Genomic DNA, 18,681 nt, shown 5'->3' with positions numbered 1-18,681 from the left:
CAATTGATATATGAGTGTTTGAATATGTTGGTTTCATAAAACAATTGAAAGAAATGCCATTTGTGCTCATCCAAACTATACAGCTTTAAATTTTTGGCCTATCTTTATGGGCGTTCCAACAAATGAAGGCCTACATAGCTTAGTGAGATACAGTTGTAAACCTATTCCTGAAAATGGCAATTATTTGTGTGCAAAGGGTTGATATGAATGTTACATTACTTTCTAATACAAACATTTCAATACCATTGGTGTTTGTTTAGTAATTCACTGTTAATTTTTAAGTGCCGTAACAATGGCCGCATTTTGTAGTTAGCCTCTTCTCTTTTTTTTATGTTTGGTAAAATAAATTAACAAATATATATTGGTTGATTACATATGACTACACTGACACCTGCTAAAGTTAATTCATAAGAAAGACAAAGATGACTCGCACTTGCTAAGGTGTAGTACAATCTTAACATTTTATTGGATTGCAGTGAAATGCTTAAAACTAAGCGTTGCAATTACATTTATTATGAGAATGCAGCCATCGCAGGTGAAGTCTCATGCACAATATTGTGGTGTATGGGTGTGATGCATATAAACAGAATTTCAGGCACGGAATTTGGCAGATACATTATCAGTTGATTGATTAAGGGAGGAAGTACAAACATGTTCCGGGAAAATCAGGAATACAGAAATACAAGTCGCTGAGGAATGAAATAAATAGGAAGTGCAGGGAAGCTAAGACGAAATGGCTGCAGGAAGAACGTGAAGACATCGAAAAAGATATGATTGTCGGAAGGACAGACTCAGCACACAGGAAAGTCAAAACAACCTTTGGTGACATTAAAAGCAACGGTGGTAGCATTAAGAGTGCAAAGGAAAGTCCACTGTTAAATGCAGAGGAGAGAGCAGATAGGTGGAAAGAATACATTGAAAGCGATTTGTCTGATGTGGTAGAAGCTGAAACAGGAGTCGATTTAGAAGAGATAGGGGATCCAGTATTAGAATCGGAATTTAAAAGAGCTTTGGAGGACGTACGGTCAAATAAGGCAGAAGGAATAGATAACATTCCATCAGAATTTCTAAAATCATTAGCGGAAGTGGCAACAAAACGACTATTCACGTTGGTGTGTAGAATATATGAGTCTGGCGACATACCATCTGACTTTCGGAAAAGCATCATCCTCACAATCCCGAAGTCAGCAAGAGCTGACAAGTGCGAGAATTATCGCACAATCAGCTTAACAGCTCATGCATCGAAGCTGCTTACAAGAATAATATACAGAAGAATGGAAAAGAAAATTGATAATGCGCTAGGTGACGATCAGTTTGGCTTTAGGAAATGTAAAGGCACGAGAGAGGCAATTCTGACGTTTCGGCTAATAATGGAAGCAAGGCTAAAGAAAAATCAAGAAACGTTCATAGGATTTGTCGACCTCGAAAAAGCGTTCGACAATATAAAATGGTGCAAGCTGTTCGAGATTCTGAAAAATGTAGGGATAAGCTATAGGGAGAGACGGGTCATATACAATATGTACAACAACCAAGAGGGAATAATAAGAGTGACGATCAAGACCGAAGTGCTCGTATTAAGAACTGTGTAGGACAAGGCTGTTGCCTTTCGCCCCTACTCTTCAATCTGTACATCGAGGAAGCAATGATGGAAATAAAAGAAAGGTTCAGGAGTGGAATTAAAATACAAGGTGAAAGGGTATCAATGATACGATTCGCTTATGACATTGCTATCCTGAGTGAAAGTGAAGAAGAATTAAATGATCTGCTGAACGGAATGAACAGTCTAATAAGTACACAGTATGGTTTGAGAGTAAATCGGAGAAAGACGAAGGCAATGAGAAGTAGTAGAAATGAGAACAGCGAGACACTTAACATCAGGATTGATGGTCACGAAGTCAATGAAGTTAAGCAATTCTGCTACCTAGGCAGTAACATGACAAGTGCCGGACGCAGCAAGGAGGACGTCAAAAGCAGACTAGCTATGGCAAAAAAGGCATTTCTGGCCAAGAGAAGTCTACTAATATCAAATACCGGCCTTAATTTGAGGAAGAAATTTCTGAGGATGTACGTCTGGAGTACAGCATTCTATGGTAGTGAAACATGGACTGTGGGAAAACTGGAACAGAAGAGAATCGAAGCATTTGAGATGTGGTGCTATAGACGAATGTTGAAAATTAGGTGGACTGATAAGGTAAGGAATTAGGAGATTCTACGCAGAATCGGAGAGGAAAGGAATATGTGGAAAACACTAAGGAGAAGAGACAGGATGATAGGACATCTGCTAAGGCATGAGGGAATGACTTCCATGGTACTAGAGGGAGCTGTAGAGGGCAAACACTGTAGAGGAAGACAGAGATTGGAATACGTCAAGCAAATAATTGAGGACGTAAGTTGCATGTGCGACTCTGAGATGAAGAGGTTAGCACAGGAAAGGAAGTCGTGGCGGGCCGCATCAGTAGACTGACAACCCAAAAACAAAAAAAAAAACAAAAAAAAAAAAAAAAAAAGATAAGCTGAATTGTAATTGTCATTGATCCAAAAGCACAAACACGTGATGCAAAGGCTTATGTAAATTATTGTTGTTGTTGTTGTGGTCTTCAGTCCTGAGACTAATTTGATGCAGCTCTCCATTCTACTCTATCCTGTGCAAGCTTCTTCATCTCCCAGTACCAACTGCAACCTACATCCTTCTGAATCTGCTTCGTGCATTCATCTCTTGGTCTCCCTCTACGATTTTTACCCTCCACGCTGCCCTCCAATACTAAATTGGTGATCCCTTGATGCCTCAGAACATGTCCTACCAGCCGATTCCTTCTTCTGGTCAAGTTGTGCCACAGACTTCTCTTCTCCCCAATCCTATTCAATACTTCCTCATTAGTTATGTGATATTCTCTTCTTGTCCAAACTATTTATCGTTCATGTTTCACTTCCATACATGGCTACACTCCACATAAATACTTTCAGAAATGACTTCCTCACACTTAAGTCAATACTCGATGTTAACCAATTTCTCTTCTTCAGAGACGTTTTCCTGCCCATTGCCAGTCTACATTTTATATCCTCTCTACTTCGACCATCAGTAGTTATTTTGCTCCCCAAATAGCAAAACTCCTTTACTACTTGAAGTGTCTCATTTCCTAATCTAATTCCCTCAGCATCACCCGACTTCATTCAACTACATTCCACTATCCTAGTTTTACGTTTGTTGATTTTCATCTTATATCCTCCTTTCAAGACACTGTACATTCCATTCAACTGCTCTTCCAAGTCCTTTGCTGTCTCTGAGAGAATTACAATGTCATCGGCGAACCTCAAAGTTTTTATTTCTTCTCCATGGATTTTAATACCTACTCCAAATTTTTCTTTTGTTTCCTTTCTTGCTTGTTCAATATACAGATTCAGTAACGGGGATAGGCTAAAACCCTGTCTCACTCACTTCCCGCCCACTGGCTCCCTTTCATGCCCATCTACTCTTATTTCTGCCATCTGGTTTCTGTACAAATTGTAAATAGCCTTTCGCTCCCTGTGTTTTACCCCTGCCACCTTTAGAATTTGAAAGAGAGTATTCCAGTCAGCATTGTCAAAAGCTTTCTCTAAGTCTACAAATGCTAGAAACGTAGGTTTGCCTTTCCTTAATCTTTCCTCTAAGATAAGTCGTAACGTCAGTATTGTCTCACGTGTTCCAGTATTTCTACGAAATCCAAACTGATCTTCCCCGAGGTCGGCTTCTACTAGTTTTTCCATTCGTGTGTAAAGAATTCGTGTTAGTATTTTGCACCTGTGGCTTATTAATCTGATTGTTTGGTAATTTTCACATCTGTCAAAACCTGCTTTCTTTGGGATTGGAATTATTACATTCCTCTTGAAGTCTGAGGGTATTTCGCCTTTTTCGTACATATTGCTCACCTTATGGTAGAGTTTTGTCAGGACTGGCTCTCCCAAGGCCGTCAGTAGTTCCAATGGATTGTTGTCTACTCCGGGGGCCTTGTTTCGACTGTGGTCTTTCAGTGCTCTGTCAAATTCTTCACACAGTATCGTATCTCCCATTTCATCTACATCCTCTTCCATTTCCATAACATTATCCTGAAGTACATCACCTTTGTTTCGACCCTCTATATACTCCTTCCACCGTTCTGCTTTCCCTTCTTTGCTTAGAACTGCATTTCCATCTGAGCTCTTGATGTTCATACAAGTGGTTCTCTTATTTCCAAAGGTCTCTTTAATTTTCCTGTAGGCAGTATCTATCTTACCCCTAGTGAGATAAGCCTCTACATCCTTATATTTGTCTTCTTGCCATCCCTTCTTAGCCATTTTGCGTTTCCTGACGTTCTCATTTTTGAGACGTTTGTATTCGTTTTTCCCTGCTTCATTTACTGCATTTTTATATTTCCTTCTTTCATCAATTAAATTCAATATTTCTTCTGTTACCCAAGGATTTCTAATATCCCTCGTCTTTTTAACTACTTGATCCTCTGCTGCCTTCACTACTTCATCTCTCAAAGCTATCCATTCTTCTTCTACTGTATTTCTTTCCCCCATTCCTGTCAATTTTTTCCTTATGCTCTCCCTGAAACCCTGTACAACCTCTGGTTCTTTCAGTTTATCCAGGTCCCATCTCCTTAAATATCCACCTTTTTGCAGTTTCTTCAGTTTTAATCTACAGGTCATAACCAATAGATTGTGGTCAGGGTCCACATCTGCCACTGTAATGTCTAACAATTTAAAACCTGGTTCCTAAATCTCTGCCTTACCATTATATAATCTATCTGATACCTTTTAGTATCTCCAGGGTTCATCCATGGATACAACCTTCTTTCATGATTCTGAAACCAAGTGTTAGCTATGATTAGATTGTGCTCTGTGTAAAATTCTACAAGGCGGCTTCCTCTTTCATTTCTTACCCCCAATCCATATTCACCTACTACATTTCCTTCTCTCGCTTTTCCTACACTCGAATTCCAGTCGCCCATGATTATTAAATTTTCGTCTCCCTTCACTATCTGATTAATTTCTTTTATTTCATCATACATTTCTTTAATTTCCCTCGTCATCTGCAGAGCTAGTTGGCATATAAACTTGTAGTACTGTAGTAGGTGTGGGCTTCGAATCTGTCTTGGCCACAATAATGCGTTCACTATGCTGTTTGTAGTAGCTTACCCACTTTCCTGTTTTCCTATTCATTATTAAACCTACTCCCACATTACCCCTATTTGACTTAGTGTTTATAACCCTGTAGTCACCTGACCAAAAGTCTTGTTCATCCTGCCACCGAACTTCACTAATTCCCACTATATCTAACTTTAACCTATCCTTTTCCCTTTTTAAATTTTCTAACCTACCTGCCCGATTAAGGGATCTGACATTCCACGCTCCGATCCGTAGAACGCCAGTTTTCTTTCTCCTGATAAAGACATCCTCTTGAGCAGTTTCGCCGGGAGATCCGAATGGGGGACTATTTTATCTCCGAAATATTTTACCAAGAGGACGCCATCATCATTTAATCATACAGTGAAGCTGCAACGCCCACGGGAAAAATTACGGCCGTAGTTTCCCCTTGCTTTCAGCCGTTCGTAGTACCAGCAGAGCAAGGCCGTTTTGGTTATTGTTCCAAGGCCAGATCAGTCAATCATCCAGACTGTTGCCCTTGAAACTACTGAAAAGGCTGCTGCCCCTCTTCAGGAACCACACGTTTGACTGGCCTCTCAAAAATGGTACAAATGGCTCTGAGCACTATGGGACTTAACTACTCTGGTCATCAGTCCCATAGAACTTAGAACTACTGAAACCTAACTAACCTAAGTACATCACATACATCCATGCCCGAGGATTCGAACCTGCGGCCGTAGCAGTCGCGCGGATCCTGACTGCGCGCCTAGAACCGCTAGACCACCGCGGCCGGCTGTCTGGCCTCTCAACAGATACCCCTCCGTTGTGGTTGTACCTACGGTACGGCTGTCTGTATCGCTGAGGCACGCAAGCCTCCCCACCAACGGCAAGGTCCATGGTTTATAACGTTAAAACCCAATACGTTTTTGTTGAATTAACTGGTTATAAGTGCATTAAAATTATTTGCAGAATTGTATGTTGTAAACTCAAAACAAATATTACATAGAATGAAATTTTCAGTCTACAGCGGATTGTGCGCTGATATGAAACTTCCTGGCAGATTAAAACTGTGTGCCGGTCCGAGACTCGAACTCGGGACCATTGTCTTTCGCGGGCAAGCGCTCTACCGACTGAGCTACCCAAGCACGATCCACGCCACGTCATAACAGTCGGGGCGCGACTCGTGCTTGGGTAGCTCAGTCGGTAGAGCGCTTGCCCGCGAAAGCAAAAGTCCCGAGTTTGAGTCTCGTCCGGCACACAGTTTTAATCTGCGAGGATGTATTTTAATAGCACGTAGTTCACTTCGCTTGTTCTGGTGAAGATTTTCGGTTATGGGATCTTAAGCATGAGTAAAGACGAAAATAAAATAGATTCTGCTGCATGTGATTTAACAAAATAATAGTACCAGCTAATAAAATAACTTGAAACCAAACAACACATTACTCTGTTACATACACCCACTGAATTTTAGAGAAATGTTAAGCCTATGCCAAAATACAAGAGCCATGCAGTCACAAATGAGAACCTATGTATAATATTTCAGCAATCAATATACTTCATTTCTGGCTAAATTTGTTCTTAAAATTATTTTTAATATTGGCTAAAACTATTAAAGAGTATTGTAACTTTTTATAAAGAATTTTTATTTTAGTTTGTTAACACCAAATTCTAACACAAACTGCCCTACTCTCTAAAAATATGCTGTCTCTTACACACGATTCACTTTTACGAAAATTCTTACTTCTTCGGAGACCTCATACACCCAGTAATACTCAGGTCATACGTACACACTAACTGCACTTTGAACGGCCGAAGTGGCCGTGCGGCTCTAGGCATTGCAGTCTGGAACCACGTGACCGCTATGGTCGCAGGTTCGAATCCTGCCTCGGGCATGGATGTGTGTGATGTCTTTAGGTTAGTTAGGTTTAACTGGTTCTAAATTCTAGGGGACTAATGACCTCAGAAGGTAAGTCTCATAGTGCTTAGAGCCATTTGAACCATTTTGAACTGCAGATTACGTACAATTATTGGTGCTATGTTGTATGTCATTTGCCTCGTTTTTATATGAGAAATCGTGAATTTACACCACTTAAGACAATACGGTATTCATCTAGCATTACCGTAATGTTGATGTTTAAATTCACGAAGAAACAAAATAATCAAATTGTTGATTGTTTAACATTGTAATTATTCCCGAAACTCCGAAATGACATAAGGTCGATATGTACTGGTGTATCATCTTATTCATGCAAAATACAGACATTATAACAGAAGTCTGTGACCGTTACAGTGAATCAAGGTCTGACTACGATTAAACATCCAAATTTCCACTATCACTCGAAATGTTAGTTCAAGGTTTGGTGACTTCTCGTTCTGTGAGAAGAGTCGAATTATTTTATTCGCCTTGCAGGAGAATTGCAATCTCTCCAACACAGCATTTTTCCCACCTGATTTCTTTACAGTGCAAATGCACTTGGATTAGGAAACTTTGGTTTTAATTCTACAAAAAGCAACTCACTAATAACCATGGATCAGCAGTTGTGAGTATTTTTAACTAGTTGTTATCCAATACACAACATGGAAGCCTTGTTACTGTTAGCATAGCAGCGATACATTTCCGATCAGCCCTAAAATCAGCATGTGTAGCTGTGATAAGAAAATGACATAGTGAACATGTGTCCCTTGAAATTTCGTGTTTTTGCTATATTTTTTTCAGAATAAGATGCATTACCATGCTTAATCAGTACATACTGATGCTTATTGTTACTTCTTTACTTGGTAACCTTGTTATCTGATCAAAGTTTGGTTTGGTTCGATTTAATCAGGGATACAAAACGACTGTGACTTTAGAGCCCTGTGTCTTGCAACGAAACTAAGGTCATATTGCAATATCGGCTACCAGTGCTTCACTCTGGAAGACTAAATGTGATGCGGTCTCATTCCCCTCCCCCCGTAATCTGCATTTAGGGGTTAGTTTCTCCGTGTGTATAGATGTTTCTTGAAGCTAGTAATTAAACTAACCACAAGCATAATCTGTCTCCTTTTCAAGCCCAGGATGGCAGAAATTTTACTTAAATGTGATCTTACCATTATTAGTTTGCCATATTTTTGTTCTTGGACCTTAGTCCTAAGTTCTACATGCCACTTACTCTATATTTTATCTTTACCTTAATGATAGTTAGTACAGGTTACAATCCAAAAAACTGTGTCGTTGTGTCTGCCCCTGATAGCGTAGTAGATTCTTGGTTTCCAGTAATACCTGTGTAACCAGGGACACTTAGAATGTTCACTGTGTGGCTTTCCCATAGCCTCTTGGTATTCTGAAACGATCATTTATCTCATTGCAGGAGCCTAAGTGAATGTAGATGATACTATTCTTGTGACATCTGCACATATCCTCCTCCACATACACCCTGATAACAAATATCACCACATGGAATCCCATAACCAACTTCTCTATAGAGTGGTCAACGCTGCGCCCCATATACCCAGAAGATAGCATCTATCCGTCAGTAAACCAGACTGCCACCTGAACGATATTATGTTTCAATCCTCCACTACTTACTGCTTCCAGTTGTTAGACTGAAAGGTTTTGTGAAGCAGTTGTGAGCTATCGTGCAGTCAGCCTTCCTTTCCCCAGCATCTCTTCTAGTTACCTCATTAACTGTATTTGTGTGCCACAGGATGCCCTAAAGATTTCTAGTTTCTTCCAATGTTGAAAACACATGCCCCTGCCGCTGCCTTCATTGTAACTCAAAGATGTAACAGGGAGAGCGTCAGCACAGTCTCCATCCCACCGGTAGCTATGCTGCTAATTCGGCCTTTTACATCCAAGCAGGCACCTCCTTAGTACCCAAGTTCTACTTCATTTCACTAACCCCCTAACCTCCGTAAGTAATCATGGGTCGTACTACAGAGCTTTATGTCAAGTACATGGTCTTGGGGCAATGATCCCAGTTTTTTTTTCCACTGGTCCTACTGAAGCAAACGAGATCAACTTTTCTTGGAAATTGTATTCTTTAAGTGAGGGGTCCATATTAGTTTACATCCAAAGTTACCTAGGTACTAGAGATCAGGTGTGAGCTCTGTATGCTCACGTAGACTCGCCAGCGAGTTCTATGACGTATCCGAACTCGCCACTGTGTGTCCTTAGACTCGATTCCAGTCTCCACCTCACCCCAGTCGTCACCTGAGTCTATTGTTGGGTGCAAAGGGCTGGACTCGCTCAGAAAGAAGGGCAAGAACACCCGTTGGCAAATATAAGCGCGGACTCTCGCCATTACCGCTACGTACGCAACAGTTTTCAATTGAATTTCCACCATTAAACTGTAAACATTTATTATTTTTTTTACATAATTACGGTTTCCCCTTTGTAGATATTCTCTAGTGCAAGTTGAAATGCTACAAAACGTCCGAACCACCTAAGTGAAAGATGCAAGTTGTATACCAATATACCGACTGATCGGTTGGCAGTGAATATTGTTCCGTTTGTGGATACATTCATATACATAAAACTGCTGCCAATTTATTTTAATATTCAATATCAGATCAGAGGAAGACGAACAATTACGTTGACATACAGGGTGGTTCATTGATAGTTACCGGGCCAATTAGTTGACGACATAAGCATCAAACGAAAAAACTACAAAGAACGAATCTCGTCTAACTTGAAGAGGGAAGCAAGGTGGCGCTGTGGTTGGTCTTCAAGATGGCGCTGCCATAGGTCAAACGGATATCAAGTCCGTTTTTTTTAAAAAATAGGAACCCCCACTTTTTATTACACAGTAATGTATATGAATGTTATAGTTGGACCCATTTTTCGATTTGTGATAGATGGCGCTGTAATAGTCACAAACGTGTAAGTACGTGGTATCACATAACTTTCCGCCAGTGCGGACGGTATTTGCTTCGTGATACTTTATCCGTGTTAAAATGGACCGTTTAAAATTGGGGAAAATGTCGATATTGTGTTGATGTATGGGTATCGTGATCAAAATACCCAACAGGCGTGTGCTATGTACACTGCTCGGTATCCTTGTCGACATTATCCAAGTGTCCTGACCGGTTGCCGGATGGTTACGTTATTTGACGAAACAGGAAGTGTTCAGCCACGTGTGAAATGTCAATCACCACCTGCAGCAAATGATGATGCCCAAGTAAGTGTTTTAGCTGCTGTCGCGGCTAATCCGCACATCAGGAGCAGACAAACTGCTCGAGAATCGGGAATCTCAAAAACGTCGGTGTTGAGAACGCTACATCAACATCGATTGCACCCATACCATACTTCTTTGCACCAGGAATTGCACGGCGACGACTTTGAACGTCGTGTACAGTTCTGCCACTGGGCACAAGAGAAATTACGGTACGTTGACAGATTTTTAGCGTGCGTTCTATTTATCGACGAAGCGTCATTCACCAACAGCGGTAACGTAAACCGGCACAATATGTACTATTGGGAAACGGAAAATCCACGATGGCTGCGACAAGTGGAACGTCAGCGACCTTGGCGAGTTAGTGTATGGTGCGGCATTGTGGGAGGAAGGATAATTGGCCCCCCTCTCATCGATGGCAATCTAAATGGTGCAATGTATGCTGATTCCCTACGTAATTTACTACAAGATGTTTCACTGCAAGATAGAATGGCGATGTACTTCCAACGTGATGGATGTCAGGCACATAGCTCGTGTGCGGTTGAAGCGGTATTGAATAGCATTTTTCATGGCAGGTGGATTGGTCGTCGAAGCACCGTACCGTGGCCCGCACGTTCAACGGATCTGATGTCCCAGTATTTCTTTCTCTGGGAAACGTTGAATGATATTAGCCATCGTGGTCCACCGACAACGCCTGACAACATGCGTCAGCGCATTGTCAATGCACGTGCGAACATTAGGGAAGGTGAACTACTCGCTGATGAGAGGAATGTCGTTACACGTATTGCCAAATGCACTGAGGTTGACGGTCATAATTTTGAGCATTTATTGCATTAATGTGCAATTTACAGGTAATCACGCTGTAACCGCATGCGTTCTCAGAAATGATAAGTTCACAAAGGTACATGTATCACATTGGAACAACAGAAATAAAATGTTCAGACGTACATACATTACGTATTTTAATTTAAAAAACCTATCTGTTGCCAACTGTTCGTCTAAAATTGTGAGCCATATGTTTGTGACTATTACAGCGCCATCCATAATAAAGGGAAAACAGTGGTTCAACTAAAATATTCATATTTCTTTACGTACTACACGTATGTGTAATAAAAAATGGGGTTTCCTATTTTAAAAAACCCAGTCTATATCCGTTTCATCTATGGCAGCGCCATCTAGCGGGCCAGCCATAGCGCCTCCTGGTTTCCCCTTTCAAGCTAGACAAGCTCCGTCCTTTGTAGTTTTTTCGTTTGACGCTTATTTCGTAAGACATTTGGCCCGGTCACAATCAATGGACCACCCTGTATATACACCTTCGAGGCGTTACTGAGCCTGCAACATCAAAAGTACAATCTTTAAATGGTGCAATATTATTAAAATTAATCACAGAAGTAATTGAAAGGCTACACAGCTCACTATTATCTCAAAAGTGCAATTCGCTCTGACCGAATAAATACAGAATTAGCGCACGTTTTGTCGCAGGAATATAGTAGAGACATTGACCTGTGCCCAACTTTTCATGGTGCCAGTAGAGGCAGAATAATTCCGTCTGGATCTGGTGATCTGAATGGCTGAAACTTTCCCATCGTCCACCGGATTTTCTTGAAGTCAACATGTTCTTTAGCACATTTTATATTTTGTTGTTGGTTGGCTGTTAATCTGTAGCCCACCAGGGCTGAATCTTTGTCTATAGCAACTGCTAGATTGCACAGAGAGAAGTGAATCTTGTAAGGAATCGTGCATTATTGTTTTACATCAATTATCCTGCTTGCATTGTGTGCCTTCTGTGTTTGTTGGTATTCTCGTTAGAATTTTGTGAATGCTGGGCTATCGGTCTCCTTCTTACAGAATACTGTCCAACAGCAAGATTTTGTTTGTCACGTGGCTTTCGATACTTTATCCATTGTATTTACCCTTTTGGCAAATTTGAACCCTCTTCCTAACTGCATCTTTTGCAGTTTTTTATTAATGTTCCACCAAGATAGATTCATGTTTGTTCACATCTTGGTGATTGTACCATTTTTAAGTGCAATGTCACGGTGGCAGAAATCTCTTCACCAACTATTTCCTCTAAGACTATCGAATTTCTAGTCGAAACGTAAGTTTGCGTCATTCCTATAAGTCCCACCTGTTTCCGTAAGATTGTTATGAGCCATGGCCTGTCTGACACCATATTCAACCCCAAATTTTAATACATATGTGGTCAGATAAAGATGTCTCATTCGCCACAAGTCATTCTTGGACGCAACTGCCCATGAAGAAGGATAAAAGTTACGTCTTCCCTTCTTCTGCTGCAGAAACAGGTTTTCAAGTAGTACTTACCTGTTCTGTAGCTGTCGCTGCTTTCCGACACAGTTCTGGGCGCTGACAACACAGACAACCAGCAGTTGTCTCCTTACACTGTCTCTCGAACAGAAGCTGGCTACCATCATGAGTGAAATTCCATTTTTAAAATTCAATTTTTAACATAAAACCATGTGCTGGAAGCTTTCACATTTCGAGTGCAAAGAAAATTACGTCCAGTTTCTTCGTGGCCTGATAGACCTCTTGTCACAGAGAGGGCCACTTCCATCTCCTGTCTTCTGAGAAGCCGAATGAAGGTGGCAGCTGCCCCATACTACGTAGCAGGCTTACCTGTAATACTTCGAGCTGACAGTTCGCAGGTATTGTCATCTTCTGGTGTCCTTGACAGTATCCTTGGAGAACCTTAATTTCAGTTTGAGTCCACGCCCTCGCATTGCCTATGGCGATTTCTCAGCACAAGTATTGGACCGTAAGATACGACCTCCAAGTTAATTATCCTGTAGTCTCCTACCGCTACTTTCTGGCTCTGCACCCATAGGTTCTCGACTAGGGACTTTGAAAGGAGAGCTTTATGTAGCTTATGTAACCAGTTAGTTGTCTTCGCCATCATCAGGAGTCCTACTGCTGTCTAATAGCAGCTTTTTTTTTTTTTTTAAAAAAGTTCAAATGTGTATGAAATCTTATGGGATTTAACTGCTAAGGTCATCAGTCCCTAAGCTTACACACTACTTAACCTAAATTATGCTAAAGACAAACACACAAACCCATGCCCGAGCGAGGACTCGAACCTCCGCCGGGACCAGCTGCACAGTCCATGACTGCATCGCCTCAGACCGCTCGGCTAATCCGGCGCGGCAATAGGAGCTTCGCCTCATCCCACGAAGATATCTTGTGAGTCATCTCCTTCAGCCAATCTACTACATTCCCTCACAGATGAAGATGCAGCATCTTTGTCAAGGCAGACTTTTCTGAATTTGGGAACCTAAATTCGCTAGTCTCTTTAGAGACAGCCATTTGAAATAGCTCCCATCCTCCCCAAACCTGAAAGGTGATGTTAATAGATAGTTATGAGAAGTGGCATGCTACTATCTTACTCTAACAACATCAGCGTTTATATTTTAGGCCATGATATCCATGTTCCCCTGTACTACATCTGTTATTTGTGATTTAAGACGTTTTTACATGCGGAAATTGTGGACGGAATGTTCTTCTAACGGCAAGTGCAACCTGTAGAGAACTTTTACCCAATGCGTTATAGTGGAGATGATGGAGAACAGGGGGAGAAATGAATTTGAGGCCGTAAATGCTGATTACAGTGGCCTCGCTGTGTGAGTGATTCTGGGAAGCAGCGCTCAGGTTTTACCTGCATAGGGACTTCTGGCTAAAGCTGTCTCGTCCTTCTACTTAGAACAGAAGGGCACCAGTTTGCAAAACATTTTACCTGGTCCAGTCCACAGTCTATTAACAAGGTGGTCAGTTGCTGGAAAGTGGATGCTGGAAGCCATTTAAGGGATACTGCTGTAAACTGAGTGTTTTGTGCAATCGGTGGGAAGGTCATAAGTCTCCATGCTTCTCCTTATTAGAAGCCGACACGATACGGTCAGAGTTGCTCGAGTATGTGTTTAGAGTGCGCAGGACTCCCCCCTTCCGATGCCAGAATGTCGCCAAGTTCTTTTAGTGAGCGGCAAGAATCATACATTTCAGTAATTGCACCACCGATGACTTCCTCTCGGGTTATCAGCCGAGTAGTGGCGACGTCTTGTAGCAACATTTCGATGAGTTTCGTACCCATCATCTTATGGCGAAGTTTTGGGATGCTGTGTTCTGCATATCAACGTAGCTGCTTGGCTGTCGTCCGCCTCTGTAGGCCGGCCAATCACGTTCCTCCGGAAGGGGGTACCGCGTCGGAGGTGGAGGAGGAGGGGAGAGAGGGTCGTGAGGCGGCCCAGGGGGGAGACCCGGTGGCTATCCAATCTGTGTGCGGACGCTGTTGTTTTCGGATCGGAGCGTTCTTGACGTTTTTTGTCAACTGCGGGATTCCACGATGCACTGAGCTGAAAACCGCTATCCCTATTTATTAAATCGAGTCTTTGAAGATCGAGTCCCAGAAATCGTTGACAGAAGAAATCATCATTGAAATACTTCGAGTGAGACTGCAATCGCATATAATTGCACGACGGTCTGGGAAGCTTAATAGCTTTCTTTCAGAAATTGGAAATGGTCGGCCCTGAAAGATACGATCAGTCTGTAAATGAGGGACTGTTGTCCTATCTATGTAGATGTTTTTGGCCAAAACATGGCCATGCTTCCCGTCAGAACGGGGCCTCTGTAGTCTACAAGACAAGAGAGAAATTGAGACGCTCATTGGCTCCCCACAGGATATGCGGAGTGGAGGCTTGCTACCCCAGCGTGGGAACCACTATTCTGTGTCTGTATTAGCTACGAGGCCAACAGAACAGTGAAGAGGGGAGATTAGATTCTAGTTCGACTGGTTTCTGCAATGTGGGAGCGGCTTGGTTATTGCTAATTCAGCTCCAGGCATGGTGGAAAATGGTTATGTTTCTTTGCTTTATTTGTCTTCTGGTCCTCCCCTGGTGGAGAACTTAAAGTCTTTCCCAAGGGATGAGACTTGTGTTTTGTATCTTGTGGCGGACTAAGAGACAGTGGCAAACTGTGCTGCCAGTGGAACTGCATATCATCTTGGGAAAATCGAGTGTCACGAGGGTGAACCTGTTCGTCCTGAGTCGGTTGTCTGCCGTTTGACAATTCCAGCATGCATCGTCGTGCCTGCGAGTCAAACTGGTTTGGCCAGACTAGCAAACGGGTGCACCTCACACTGATATCGATCGGGATTTCAGGCCTCTGATACGGACGTTTCCCGCATTCTGATAATCATAGCACAGTTTTAAAATTTTCGTGGACGTGCTGAACATTGCAGCTGAAGCAGCGCACCCGTCCTCACCTGCAGCATTTCGTTTTCTGTCGCCGCCTGAATGATGATGAGAGGGTAAAACACGGCTGCCCCTTCGTAAGGTTGTTAAATGCTACCTGTTCTCAGTAGAGCCATGGTTTGTAGTACACATGGTCATAGTTGATTCTATTTGATTACAATTGGGCCGCACAGTGGAGTCATGTAAACAAGGTCAGATTGTATTGCAAAATGAATTAATTCAGGGAAGACTCTGTATAGCTTCCACCCAATGTATTCCTTGTCAATCAAACACCATTCCTTTTTCTGACTTCTGTTTGTCTTTTTTGTAACATTTATTAGCTTGTGGTAGTTAGAAAAGGTTTAATAAAATTTGTCATTATTTTGAAAACTGTAATACACCACTGTTCTCATTCATACTCCATCAGCTATTCCTTTTTTTAAATTTCATTGTGAAGGTACAATGATATACCAGCAATTTATGGTTCAACATTAATAAATTAGTTAATTTGATTATTGAGTTCTGAAAATCACCACATTCATACTGAACAAAAGTGCTATGAGTACATTGGTTTAGTCATATATAAAAATTAATGCTATAGCCCAAAATGTGACGGTTACTGAGAAGAGGATCCCCCTAGTTTCCTTTTTTCCTTATTTAGAACTGGGAGATGTCTGTTTCCGCACTTCAGTCGGAGGCAGTCCTCTCTAGGAACTCTTAAGACCTATTAAGTTCCCTGATTTCTTCTTAGGAATCCATTCTTTGCCTTCCTTTTCGCTTTGTTCTCTTGGAAAATTCCTTCTCTCTGTCCCAGACAATTATCCGGTTTTCATTTTTTCCCATTTCTCAGTGACGTTTTTCACTTCTCGGACTGGTATGCCCCGGACATTGTCGCGGAAACAGCCTCAAACGAGATATCTGGCAGTTTGAGATATCATGAAATCCCTCAGTTTTAAAATTAATTTCTCTGTTCACCGTTTCGGGGATAGATCAGGTAAACAATTGACCCGTATCCATGAAGCTGCTTGAAATTAGTTCCTGTGTTCGCCATTTTGCGGATACATCACTTCAGCAACTGGCCAGTTTCCTTGAAGCTGCGCTCAAGGTTCATCTTCCCTTGTGCCACGCACCTCTCGGCACGGATCACGTCAGATCTTTAATAGAGTTAGTTCTTTTGCTTCCCCCTACTTATTCCATTATAATGTGAACTAGATGACTCAAGAAGAAATACTTGTCTCCATCATCTCTAAAAGGATCTACTTCCGCATGGACATCAAGCTCCCCAGGCAAATGTAGACGCTCTCTTGAGGTGGTGGTCAAAGCTTATCCCTCAAATTGGTTCTTCAGGGTAATCGTCGGTATGCTTCACATGATGTGTGATATTTTACGTTTCCTTTTATCAAAGTAATCCGTAAGCCTCATTCAGTGTCATGGATATTACTAAACAAAATATTCGCATTTAACGTGAATATCATCTTAAATATAAGGAGCTAATCACGGTGAGACATCATGGTTCTTCCTCCATTAATCAGTTACCTTTACGAGCACACCTCGGATATTAACGATAAATTTTAGTGCTACTTATCTTCCTGAAACTTGTTTACCAGAACCAAGACGTTACGAATATTCTGACAGTTTTCTGAGACTGTTTCACGGTGTGAGTATTTATGAAACTCTTAGGCACTCATGTCCCGAAATACTCACATAGTATGTTTTGGCATTTAGTGACCTGTGTTAAAGGACAACAGAAACTTTCAAAATCGACATTCTAAAGAAGCGGCTTAGGCTTATCGAGGAGAGTTTGTTTTCTTTCCATTACTCGTTTCAGAAGTTTCGACCTTTGGCGAGATTGCGACTTTGTACCACAGTCTCCTGTGGTCGTAAGCTTCTTTTCTGTAGTGTTATATCACATACAACATTACACACAATTTGCACTCACTAATATACGCTTACTAATTTACATACTGAAATCCTAAGATTATCTCATATACAAGGGCCATCAGTCATAAACGAGCTATTTTGTAAGCAACTAAAATTACAAAACTTTTTGCAGATGTAACGATCTCCAGTGTGTATTCCACATACTGGTAAAAATAGATGCTAAAGCATTTAAAATCATAGTCAATTAAGTAGATTATCAAGATATATTAATGAGATATGAATGAAGTTAAAAATAAAGAAGTACAATGGGAGTGAAAATTTCGCATCTGTGAAAACAGTGAGTCAGACGAGGGATAGAACTCTGAGAGATCACCATGTTACAAGTTTATGCGTTGAATCCATCTATGAGACGTGCTTGGACAGTCGAATTAGTTACTTTACACAGCGCGGAAGATACTAAAATGCGTTAGAGAGAAATTCAGTTATTTTGTTTCGAATTCTTGTGAATGATATCAGAGGGTAGCAGCTAAAGATTTAAACTATGTTTGCTTATTGTAAAAACTGTATTAACAAATAAAAAGTATAGAGGAATATCTTAGAAAAACACTTCCTGGTTCCCTTGAATGCCACATTTAAAGCGTTGGTAACAAAAGCTCAAGTTTCTCAAGTGAGTAATTATGTAACCTCGTATAGGACGACTGATCGACTGACTTTAATATAGAAACGGACAAACTGATTAAGACCGATGTGTGAGATTCGGAATTAGACTGCTTACAACGGTGGCAATAGTTTTTTGTTATTTGTTGTTTGTGGTCTTCAGTCCTGAGACTGGTTTGATGCAGATGCAAGCCCTCGGGAAAAATTACGGCCGTAGTTTCCCCTTGCTTTCAGCCGTTTTTTGTTATTATAAGGTACAAATATGTAAAAAAACTGAAACAAAGTAACTCTCAAACACATGCTACAGTAACAGGCTGTTCGGAATAAAACTTCGTTTGTTACGCAGGATTATTTCTCGACGGGTACTTACTAAGCTTTCTGGGCATTATAACATTGTCCATGGATTTTGTGTTCCAGTGAGACATCTGCAGACAGAGGAGGTGCCATCGAGGTGTTCCGCGGGCTCTGGAGCCGTGTAATCCAGTCTCAGAATCCGGCGTCGTCTCCACGGCGGATGGGCAGTTCTGCTTTCAGACGTGAGTGGCTTTCGTTGTCAGCCCTGATGTAAGACGCCTCTAAGGGGCTCTCCGGGGACGTTCCGCGAGTCGACAAAAGCAGATTTTTGGGCTCGTTGTCTAAATGAGCCGTTAATA

Source organism: Schistocerca gregaria, chromosome 5 (genome assembly GCF_023897955.1).
Source record: "Schistocerca gregaria isolate iqSchGreg1 chromosome 5, iqSchGreg1.2, whole genome shotgun sequence".
In the NCBI taxonomy this organism is placed as follows: domain Eukaryota; kingdom Metazoa; phylum Arthropoda; class Insecta; order Orthoptera; family Acrididae; genus Schistocerca; species Schistocerca gregaria.
This window is presented reverse-complemented; position numbering follows the sequence as displayed.